Source organism: Notechis scutatus, chromosome 11 (assembly GCF_049901735.1).
Source record: "Notechis scutatus isolate UNSWTSFEM ecotype Mainland chromosome 11, rNotScu1.2, whole genome shotgun sequence".
NCBI lineage: Eukaryota > Metazoa > Chordata > Lepidosauria > Squamata > Elapidae > Notechis > Notechis scutatus.
In genome coordinates, this window is record NC_142019.1 from 654279 (window position 1) to 666515 (window position 12237).

A 12237-nucleotide genomic window follows, 5' to 3' on the forward strand; every position below is an offset into this window, starting at 1 on the left:
TTCTTTGGCTTGTAGGAACACACCAGGTAGTGAAACACGACACCACCATACTCTCCCTTTTCTTATTCTAATGCATCTGAGTTGAGCATGGATTTCATCACTCAATGGCTCAGTTGCCCAGACTCCACCCTATAAGGGATTATGAAGTCATTAAAAGATGGTGATGATGACCATTCACGCAATGTCTCAATGTGCTCATAAAAGATACTTACAATGGCTGAGTGGGTGATGGCTATCATGGGTTTGAATCTAAATATTTTGCATGCATTCACTTTCTTTTCCGGCCAGAGTTAATTTAGCTGCCTTTACAGCTTAAGTTCTTCAGCTGCAGGCCTGTTCTGAAGGCACCATCACTCATGAAGCAAAAAGAAGGAATGAATTATTCCTCCTTCCTTACTCCTTCCCTCCTTCCTTCCTTAGTTCCTTCCTTCCTTCCCTCTTCCTCCTTTCTTCCTTCTTCTCATTTTTCCCATTGGTACAGGGTCTGCTGAATGAATTATGCCACATTATGAAATTCAGTAGCTCTGTGGAACTGGACAGGTCCACCATAAATGATCAGAAGGTCCTTTCTTTCTATCTCTTCAGCCTCTTCAATCATTGATTGCTGCAGCTTCACGCCATACGAGGGCTTAGTATATTCCTCTAACATGATTTTAGAGCAATGTTGCCTTGGTCTAGATCTATATTTTACTATTTCCTTCTTGGATTTCTCAGAATTGTTTGGCGGTGTTCAGAATGTTTGATTGTCTTTAAGTCCAGCTGGGCAGAGCAGGGAAGAGGTAGAACAAGGGAGAGGGAGTTCAGAGGAAGACCCAAGCCCATCCCCTCTTCATCCTAGGACACACAAGGAGGAAAGGAGAAGGGAGCAAGGTGAGTTGCGTGGCTTATGGGGGAGGAAAGGGCCCTGATTCCCTTCATTAGCTGCAGCTGGGAACACAGTGTTTAAAAAGAGAGTTTGCACACGGCAACTTGTTGGAAACAAATTATGAGTTATCTGTTAGTGTCAAGGCTTATCTGGGTTCCTGGCGTCTTCCCAACTGTGTGTGTTTTGCTGGCCTTTCAAGTCTGCAATTCCTTCTCCTGCCCTGTCAAGTTAATTACTGCAGCATGGTTTGTGTGGATTTTTATTTACAGTTTATATGTACTTTGTTTTTGGACTGAATTTTCTCCACTTAAAAAACTGTTCCTGGGAGAGTTTTTTCTCCAGCCGAAGGTAACTGGAGGCAAAGTTGGGGGCAAAGTTGTAGGTATTAAAGGGACTTTTCTTACTTATGTGACTGTGTTGCCTTTGTGCCACGCCCCTTTGGGTCATCACAGGTTCGGTTAGTGACACGTGGTTAAGTCCATCTGGCTTCCCCATGAACTTTGCTTATCAGAAGATCGCAAAAGATCATCACACGTCATAAGTAAGAGTCAGTTCCCAAACATCTGAATTTTGATCACATGGCCATGGGGAGGCCATGATGGTCATAAGTGTGAAAAACAGGCATCACTCACTTTTCTTTAGTTGTAACTTTGAACAGTCCCGAAATGAACCGTTGCAAGTTGAGGGCTACCTATATGTGGCAAATTACGCCTTTGTGGTATATGCCACATGGTGAAGTGCGCTGCAAAAGCTTCCCTCCTCCTTCAATGTCACATTACGGGGTTGTTAAAAGCCTCTGATACCCTGCCAATCTCCATGAATATTGATCATCATGCTCTATTATTAGCATTTTATATTAGCATTATTAAAATTGCAAGCCACCGCTTAAAGCTGTGAACCATGTTGAGTGCCTCAGCAGAGAAGTTCCAATAGAGAGGCAGCTCACACATGAATCCATCATCTGCTTGAAACTGGCTGGAACGTTTACAGAATTCTCTTTCGCGACTAATGAGATCTGGCAATGGTGCGCCTGGAGCAGAAACATGGGTGACATTGAAAGGAAATAGCCTCTCTTTTTTTTTCTTCCTCCCCCCCATCTCTTTCTGCCAATCAGTGGCGGGCGAGCGGGTGTGTATAATATACGGCATTTAAAGAGGTGGGGGAGGTTGCAAAATTACTTCCAGCTGCATCTCCTTTTTCACGTTCATTGAAATTTTAATTGCAAGCATTTAGAAGGCTCCCAATTTTAAACCGTGGAGAACCAAAAGTTAATGCTGGGACTGTTTGGCAGGTGATTGAATTAGCAGAGCCAAAGGGCATGTCCCAGCGTAGAGAAACAAATATCCCCTCTCTCTCCGTTTCCCAAGATCAGTCGGGAATCCTTTTACCAGTGCAGGAAAGAGCAGGTTTAAGAAGGAAGCAGGTAGATCCCACAAGATTGGACAGCTAAGGTGCTTCTTGTCGTCTCCGGGGGGAAAGATCGAACAATTCAGTTATAACATTTTGCAGAAAGTTTTGAGGCTTTTCGCATCTCCCTTTTGTGATCTTCTCTTCCTCCTCCTCCTCCTTTTCCTCCTCCTCCTCTTCCTCCTCCTCCCTCTTTTCCTCTTCCTCCTCCTCTTCCTCCTTTTCCTCCTTTTCCTGCTTCTCCTCCTTCTCCTTTTCCTCTTCCTCCTCCTCTTCCTCCTCCTCATCCTTCTCCTCCTCCTCCCCCTCCTCCTTTTCCTCCTCCTCCCTCTTCCTCCTCTTCCTCCTTCCTCCCTCCCTCCTCCTCCTCCTCCTTTTCCTCCTCCTCCTCCTCTTCCTCTTCCTCCTTCTCCTCCTCTTCCTCTTCCTCCTCCTCCTTTTCCACTTCCTCCTCCTCCTCTTCCTCCTTTTCCTCCTTTTCCTCCTCCTCCTCCTCTCCTAACATCTGTCCCAGTTAATCACTGCCAAGTTGTGGGTGTCTCTAGAAATAAAACTTGGCCCCTTCATCATATCTTCTGCTAGCAAATCTGGAGACACCCAGAGAATTAATTGCAAGGACTGGTGGGGGGGAGGGTCAGCAGCTTTTTTTTCCAGTGCAGTTGTAATTTCAAACAGTCACTAAACGAATAGTTGTAAATTGAGGAGTCCCTGTAAGGCAGACAGCAAACTCAGCATTGCAAAGGACACAGTGGTGGGATTCAAAAAAAATGTATTACTGGTTCGGTGGACGTGGCTTGGTGGGCATGGCAGGGGAAGGATACTGCAAAATCCCCATTCCCTCCCTACAGCCCACTAACCTGCTTTCCAGCTCCATTCTCCTGTGCAGGGCAACCGAAGAAGACCCAGTCGATCAGCTGGGACTCAACGGGAGGCAGAGAATAGAGGAGGACAGGGCCAGTCAGAGGCGGGATTGGCCGGTTCTCCAAACTACTCAAAATTTCCACTACCAGTTCTGTAGAACCGGTCCAAACCGGCTGAATACCACCTCTGAAGGGGCACCTTTTGGTGCCTGTCGAAATGTTAAAATAATAGGCATAAATTTGTACCTTTTGGAGGAATGTGTTTCAAAGAACCAAACGCAGCATCAGATAGAACTGGCATCTATCGAATAAAGACTTCCGCTGCCGAGAATTGTTCGAGGCCTTTGAAAAACTCTAACTTTCCGTGGCTTTTCTCCTGTTTTCCCATTATGGCTCCATTTTCCTTCTGTTCCCCTCGAGGAAGGGAAGTCCAAAGCTCATCCTGGGAAGCTTGGCCAGTTACTGGCTGATTCACAGGGGTGGGTTCCTTTTCTCCATCAGGATGCTCCTTCCCGGATCCGACCAATTACCAGCTCCCGTGATGTATAACACCATAAAACCCTTAACCTCATTATGGAAAATTTCTTTTGAATGGCCTTTAAAAACCGTCTCATTATACAGGGAGAACCGTAATTACCTTTAACAAGGCAGAGATATCATACAAGCCACTGAATTGGGACTGTCAAAACAGTCGCGGCAGGAGGTGGGCTTCCAACAAGAAGGGCAAACGCTGCTTAACATCTCTTCTCACCGTCTCCCACCTGTGGACTTTGAAATTTGCACCCCAAAAATAGTGGGGGGGGGGGGCTAAAATTGGAGGGTGTTCCTTTGCATCCCCGTTTCCTCAACCTTTGTGGGCAGGTCTTTTCTTTGCAGAATGGGACAAGTCGCCGTGGCCAACTTGCCTCAGGACAATTTAACAATTTGATTTATATTATTCAAAATAAATACGAAGTTGTTTTCATTCTGCATTTCATTCAGACCCTCCTTTTGTATCCTTCTTTTAATGATTTTATGCCACCATTTCTTTGATGTTAGTGTAACTCTTGTCCCGCAGCGAGTTGGCCATGGTGAGTTGTCGTAGACCTTTTTTCTTCATACGTCAATCTCGTCCTTCAGTTTCTGGAGATCCTGTTCGAAATTATGCAGTCATTTCTTTCCATTTCAAGCATGGGACACCTCCCTGATCAGAGGCAATGGACCAGATCCAAGATGTGCTGCTTGCAAGGAGATAAAATTGTGAATTAAATGAAGCAATAGACCCTCCAGGACTCTTCTCTGAGGTACAGGGGAAATCAAAATACAGAGAGTCCTCATTTAATGACCAATTGCTTAGCAATTGGTTACAACTTCAAATTATTTAAGACACACTTCTGGCCCTTATTTTATTTATTTATAAAATTTACAGGCCACCCATTTTACCTCAGGGTAATTCTTGGCAACCAGCTCACATTTACTGTGGTTTGCAGCATTTCATGATCACCTGACCATGATTTTTCCTCTGTCCACTTATGTCCAGCTCTAAAGGGCAGTGCTGATCTCTGTTTCTTTGGCCAAGGGAGACAGCATTGTCCAAAGACACTTCCATGGCCATGTGGCCAGCATGGTTATACACTGTGGTGCACAGAACACTACTCGCATTTGCCTGCTTTTGAACTTCTAGGTGGTCAGGAGCTGGGGCAAGAAATGGGAACTGACCCCATCCCACAGCACTCAAGGTCTCAAACCCGGACTGCCAGCTTTCCAACCGACAAGCTCAGTATCTTTAATTGCTGAGCCATTGTGGCCCCTCCATGCAAATATTAACTAGCATGTTAAAAAAAAAAAAAAAAAGCAAGGACAAACCAATTCTACCTAATAATCCATCTCTTCCATGTGACGAATAGATGCAGGATTTGGGTGCAAATACTCTCTCTGCTACTTTGCAAAGCCAGGCAAACAGCGCCTTTCTCGCCTACCCAAAAGGAGAGGAAAGCACATTTCTCTAGCCAATGTTTGATATAGCTATTTCTCTTGGATCTTTTGTATGGTTGTTCACGATTCTAAGTGAAAGAACAGAATGATTTTGATGACAGATGGCTCCGTTTCTTTCTTGCTTTTTTTCCCTTTCCTTTTTTGTCCTTGAAATCAGAAGTATATAGAAAGAGAAGGGGGTGCAGCTTTTTGGTGCCGACCCGCGCATGGGTGAAAGGTCTCTCTGACTAGCGGAACATCTCTGAACTGTACCATTTTGCTTTGATTCTACAGATTGCATTGTGAGTTGCATTTCGATCATCCCTTCTGCGAACTGCAAGCGAGTCCTTTATATATTGTTCAAAGGAGGATGTTCAGCAGGGGGCAGTTCCATGGAAGAAAAGCAAAGTCTCATGGTTGAAACTTCAGATATGATGTTTACTGGTCAGTAGTTGTCTGATAGGTTAATTGAATCAGTTGGGTGTTGTGGTGAAGGCATCAAGCTAGATATCGGGAGATGGTGAGTTCTAGACCTGCCTTGGGCATGAAAGCTGGCTGGGTGACTTTGGGCCCATCACCAGGAGATGGTGAATTCTAGTCCTGCCCTATGTCAACTGGTAAAGCGGTCCTGGCCTGCTCTTGAGTTGCCATAGGCAGGAGTGGGGAGAGCTGATGGAGAAGCTCGGTTGCTATGACCAGAAACACATTCCATGCATACCTTTCTCCAGATTGTCCCCCAGGTTACTAGACCAAGCCGGAGAGGTTTGTTTTCTGCAGCCCGTGAAAGTGCCCCGTTGGAGAACGTGATTTATGACACACCCTGGGAAGAGGGGGGAAACAGGGTCATAGGTGGGTAGTAAATTACGTGGGGCAGAGCTGACTGCACTTGGGAAAAGTGCCGACATGTTGTTCCTAATAAATAATTGGATTTCTTTTGAAACTTAGCTCAAGGTTCATGAATTAATTAGGGCATTCATCGGAACACCGACACCCTAGACATGAAAGCTGCCTGGGTGACTTTGGGCCAATCACCAGGAAATGGTGAATTCTAGTTCTGCCCTAGGCATGAAAGCCAGCTGAGTGACTTTGGGCCAATTACCAGTGATGGTGAGTTATAATCTCACTTTAGGCATGAAAGCTAGCTGGGTACTTTTGAGTCAGTCACCAGGCGATGATGAATTCTAGTCTTGCCTTAGGCATGAAGCCAACTGGTTGATCTTGAGCCAGTCCTTCTCTTTCATCCCTTGGAAGAAGAAGATAAGGGCAAACCACTTCCAAAGACCTTGCTAAGAAAATTCCTTGGCACAGTTCAAAGTCTTGGAATCATGCTGTCCTACAATCATAGAATCATAAGGCTGGAAGGGATCTCATTCTGGTCATCAGCCATGGTGCTTGCCCCGAGTTTGTGTTTTGTGTGATTCCACCATTCTGCACCACAAAATCTCCTTTAAGCAGAATGTTCAACCTTGGTGACTTTAGAATGTGAGGATGTCAATTCCCAGATGTATCAATTAACAATTTTGCATGGAGCTCTGTGCCAGAGGTTAAATCAACATGACTTTTTTTAAAAAAAAAAAAAAGAGTGGTGTTTTACTGTTATTGTTATTCTTACTGTCATTGTAAAATCAACCCAAGCAACTCAAGAACAGAGCCAAGGAGAAAATCAAATTTAAATGAAGGAATTGCCAATCAAATTTCCTCTTTTGTGCCCATCTTTCTTTGCACTTTGTTAGTGGTGCTTTTACAACTTTCCCTCCCCAGATTTAATTTCACTCGGATCAATACCAAATTAATTGAATACTGTTATAACCAGCTCTGCTGCACAATGACATTCTCAGCCTTTTAAATTAGTTTATTTCCCTTTCAGTTAGGAATGATAAACACGTGCAACCACAGGGAAATGTCCACAATCTGATGTCCATTTATTTCTAATATAGCAGATTGTTGTTACCCTGGCATGACACAACAAAGGCAGGACCAAAATTAAAAATTGACCGGACTCTTAAACTCAAGAATTGGGGAAGTGGGTAAAAATTGGAACATGACTACTTTATGGGGTCCCCATAAAACAATTATCATTTGGCAGGCATAAGCTCTGATTGATTCACAAAAAATATCCCTGATGTTGTAGAGTACTGCTTTCTTCATTTTTAGGAGAACCTGTCAAATTTTCAAGATTTAATTTTGAAAAAAGATGAAATTATACCTGTTTCTTTCATAGTGTGTATGTGTATATACGTATGCCTCTCTCTCTATATATATGTGACAATATCCTTAATAGATTGTGGGAAGGCTGTAATCATAATATGTCTTAACTTCAGAAAAGCATTCAACAAAGCAAATGTGACATATGGATCTCCAGCTGAAACTGGTGGAAACATAATTGGCTCCAAAAAGGTATAGTGATGTTATCTCAAAGAATGTATAATTTTAAAGTCATGGGGGGGGGAATCGTTCCACTTCCTGCTGTGCAGGTCAGAATTCCCTTCAAGTACTTCCCCAATTCTTTGCATTGGACTTTAAGGCTTTGGAATAATTGGAACACTTCAGAGAAAGGCACCAAGAATGATAAGGAGCCGAGAAACCATTTCCTATGAGGAGAGACGAAAAGAGCTGGATATATTTTGAGAAAAGATGACTAAGACGAGATTGGATAGCAGTTTTGAAACATCTCAACGGAGGTCATGTAGTTAAAAAAAAATGAAGACCTGTTCACTCTCATTTGAGGGTGCAGGATACTAAATAAATAATTTAGTTATTTTAGGCCAGGAAGGCAGAGATGTCAGTGGAATGTTAGAAAGAAAGTTTCTTATCAGTTAAGAAGTTTGACAGTGGATTCAAAGACACATGATGCTGTTCATTCTTTGGTCTATTCATGTAGAAGTGGGCGGTCATCTGTCTGAGATATTTTGACTTGATTCCTGCACGGTGATTTATTTTATTTTTATTTATTTATCTATCTGATTTGTCAACCACTTTCAAGATAATAGGTATAAGAATAGACATGAGTATGAATACAGGAAATAGGTACGAATAAATGGGGACAATAGGATATGGACGGTAGGCACAATTGTGCACTTATGCACGCCCCTTACAGACCTCTTGGGAATGGGGTGAGGTCAATAGTAGATAGTTTAAGGGTAAAGGAGTGGGGGTTTGAGGATGATTGGGATTTGATACCCTAAAATTCAAAGTCTTGGAAAAGGCATAGATGGGAACAACCAAAGTAATCTAGAGTTAGATCAATGTCTTACAGTAGAAGGCAAATTACTGAGATAGAGATATATTGAAAACCAACCTGGGCAGTTAGAGATTGTGTCAATCACAATGCTATCTTCTTGAGATATTATGATGGATGAACAATGCTGGGCTAACTCAACCCAGTACATCAGCAGTTCTTCTTTGGATGGACCACTATTTTAAGGGTTTTCCTATTCTGCCCTAAAGACCCATCAATGTCAATACATAATATCAATAGAAAACAATGCAGGTCATCCATCTTACCTTGTGGTCCAAGAACAAACGCCTTGAAGTGAAACCCTTGAGTTTCAAGAAATGTTACCATTTCTTGTCCCAAAGGTGCTTTCTCAAATGGCAACTGATTTCAAGTCAGGACTGAAGAAACTTATTGGGTGAAAAGCAAAACTTCTTCAAAATAAAAAGAAAGTCCAATTGCCCTTTGAAAAATCTGAGAATCTCCATAGACAGTTATCTCTTGCTACCAAAAACTTTTTTGCTCTCCATTTCCAGTCTATAAAACTATTATTTTCTTTCCAAAAATGGAACTATTTAATGAAAGATGTGTTTCTGGGGAGGGTGTGTGTCATCAAACCAAGTTGAACCTCCCGGGAAGCTGGCCATGGGTTTGTAAACTCCTGCCGATGCCTTTTTGTGATGTTGGCTTTCATTTCCCCCCATACAAACAGAGTCTTTCAATTTATGCATCCTGGTGTGAACCCGGTTCCCTTTGAAAAGAGATTTTTGTTTCCTGATCCCATTTTCCTGTCTACTACAGATTCCTTGGGTAGAGTTTATCTGCCCTTCTCTTTGTGATTTTCTTTCCAGTGAATCATCTCTTCAGTCTTCTGCAGATTCAGTCTGTTTTTACGTCCTCATTTGAAACCTGGCTCTGTGTGCCATCCTTCACTTGTGGTCTTCCAACTGAAAGGTGAGAAGCCCAGGAGGCTGCGGATTCTGCAGAGCAGATAGAGCATGACGAGAGGAGAGGACAGAATGTGGCTCTCTTTGGAACAACAACAGATCAACACCACTTCCTTTCCCATCCAAGGGTGGAGTATTTTAGCACTCTGTGATATGTAGTAAGCGTGTAGTACCCCTGTTCTACACCGCTGACATTTTCTCCTGTAGAGCTATGAGAAATTATCCTTTATATGCAAATCCTTTCAGATAGAAACTTTATGCTGAGTTTTTATTTTTCCTCATCTGGCCAAGAAAATAATAGCTACCACTGGAAATATAATTTCCCAATGTCTTCAAAACTGAATGAATTATACTGCCATATCGCCCAGGCTGACCTTTTCAATATTCTATATTTTGATTGGCTGTCCACTTTCCCTCAGTCCCCACAGGGTAATTAGCTGCTGAGTGGTCTTGAAGCTGGCCAGCCAGCCAATCCAATCGCAGAACACTGAAAAGGTCAAAGACATTCATGCCTAATGAAGCAAGTTCTGGGGAAATGTTATTACAAGAAGGGAAATTGTGTTAAATTTCTCCAGGAAAGAAACAGGCATCACCTTTGAACTGCTGATGCTTAATTTGGAATGGCATCAGCTCCTTGGTTTTTAGGAAAGGGATCTCTCCATTCATACTCTGTTAAGAGTCATGAAAATGTAAGATTCTACCACTTGACTACTCACGACAACCATTAGCCTGAGGTCTGGCTCAGTGGCTTAATGATTCTGGAGAGGATCTCAGCTCCAGTGGTTCGAGCCCAAGCACTGCGCGGCAAGATGAGCTCGTGTCACACCCTCAGCTTCTGTCCACCTAACAATTGGAGGCATGTCCTATACAAGTAGGTAGATTAAATGGTGCTCTGTACAGGCAGTCAGATTCCTGATGGCTCTGAACCTTCCCGGTTGTTTGCAAAGCAGCTCCATGAAGGGAGGTGGCCTTGGGTGACACTGCACTTCTGGCAGTGTCACCCAAGGTGCAAGCCAGCTCGCCCTCCTGTGGAGCACCTTGGGAAGCACACAAGGATTTCCTATAACAGGGCTGGTACCATGACAAACCAAACTACTCCTCTGCATTAACATTGTGGTCTTCTAGCTACCTTTAACAATGCCATGCACTAATACTTATAATAACAATTAGCCTGAAGCATAAGTTTGGAGCCATGGTACACAAGTAGCAATAGTTCCCAGCTTATTCCTTGTGCCAAAAGGCAAAGCCAATTCAACTTTGTCTCTTGCCTTCCATCACTATGGAGTCTCTCCTGCTCTCTGATGCCCAGGAATCCTTTGTGAAGGATCCAGGTGTCAAAGGCACCATCTTAAAACCTTGACACCATCTATGGTACTGGAAGGACTCCAGCTGCTTTAGTGCAGCTGGTCCCTGGGAGGTGACATTTGTTGATTATCTTAGCCTATGGTGTCCGCCCCAGTGGTAGGTCTTGACAATATGATGGAGGACTTGGAAGACACTGAGACAGTATTTAGAATGACTAAAGCCAGAATTGGCAGTGGGAGAGAGATGCATGAGAGCGAATGCTTAATTGGGTCGCATATAAGGGTGAGCAAAAGAGAACTGAATGTGGTTACTTCATAATGATTTATTGGACACAGAAACATGGATTCTTATGCTTTACAGAGTAAGCATTCCAAGAAGAAAAAGTGCAAAGGGGGAACCGCTATTTGCCAGCAGGAAATGGCATGATGTATTGTGTTACGCTGAAAAATTGGGTGGGATGGATAGTCCTTGACTTACGACCACAATTGAGCCCCATTTTTTTTGTGGCTAGGTGAGACATTGGTGAAGTGAGTTGTGCCTCATTGTACAACTTTTCTTGCCACAGCAGTTAAGTGAATCACTGCACTGAATCTTATCTTCTCAGGTGTAAGAAAATAGTGATTTAGTGGATCAAGAACAGTGCACGTTGGAAAGCTAATTCTTCTATGGAGGAATGGGGTTTGGAGTTCCAAGAGGGAGGGGTTGCTTCTCCGAGGGCAAAAGAGCTTAGAATGTCTGGTAGGCAAGAAAAGGACAAAGGTGGATTCTCCCTAGCAGTTCACAGAGTATACTTATGCAGCTAGTTACTTTAGTCTGGCAAGATTCTGTCTATAGGCAAGCAACAATAGAGGACCTACTTAGAAGTAATTCCATATGTCGTTATTGATTCTTCGGACCTGATACTGTCCCCATAACAGCTTCCTTTGTTGGGAGGGGAAGTTACCCTAGCCCAGTTTTCCTCAACCTTAACAACTTTAGAAAGTGTGGACTTCAACTCAGTCCTGCATGGGTGGATTTCAAGGACACCCATATTTAAGCCCCTGCACTATTAGATTGGAGCAAAAACAAGTAAAGCAAAAATTGAAGCTCAGTTGTCCAATTCATGGTTTGCATATGTTATGTTATGCTTTCTAGGGTAGAGCTAGTTAGTGGCCCACAACTTAAATCCAGTTGAACGGAATGGTTCTACTCTAAGTTAATTGGATCCATCCCATGAGATGACATTTTAGGATCTCCATCTCTGAACAAGAGCGAAGATTTGCTGGGCGTTTCAGAGTTTAGAAAAGTCACAGACTGCCATTAAGAATGGAGAATTTTCCAACTATTAATAATCATCATTCACAGAGATGATTAATTGTGCAAAGAGGAAAGGGCAGGCATGGATGCCAAGCGGGCCCATTCCTGTTTTGAAAGGGACACAGCCTGCTTTGCTGCGAAACTGTGCCAGAAAAAAACAATTTACCATGGTAACCCATCAGGGTTTCAGAACTTGTTAGCAAGCCTTCTCACCTCTTGGGTTCCCCCTCTCTGATTCTGGAGCTGTCTACCCTGCTTGGATTCAACCCCCTGGGGTGATTTTTACATTTTGGTCTGGAAACTGTGCCATGGATACAAGCAACAAACATGCAAAAGATGATCCTAGCAAGATTATCCATCAGATGGTGCCAGAATTGTATGTATGCTGCT

At 43.2% G+C, this 12237-nt stretch overlaps 1 protein-coding gene and 1 long non-coding RNA gene across 6 annotated transcripts in view; both read left to right on the forward strand.

Annotated features, from left to right (window-relative positions):
* The window catches only part of LINGO1 (leucine rich repeat and Ig domain containing 1), a 282576-nt gene that overhangs the window by 141200 nt on the left and 129139 nt on the right, over nucleotides 1-12237 (forward strand). The gene's annotated exons all lie outside the window — the stretch shown is intronic.
* Nucleotides 5394-7717, forward strand: LOC148129672 (uncharacterized). Its single transcript, XR_015750828.1, has 3 exons — nucleotides 5394-5529; nucleotides 7407-7482; nucleotides 7610-7717. It is a non-coding gene; the product is annotated as an uncharacterized LOC148129672 (long non-coding RNA).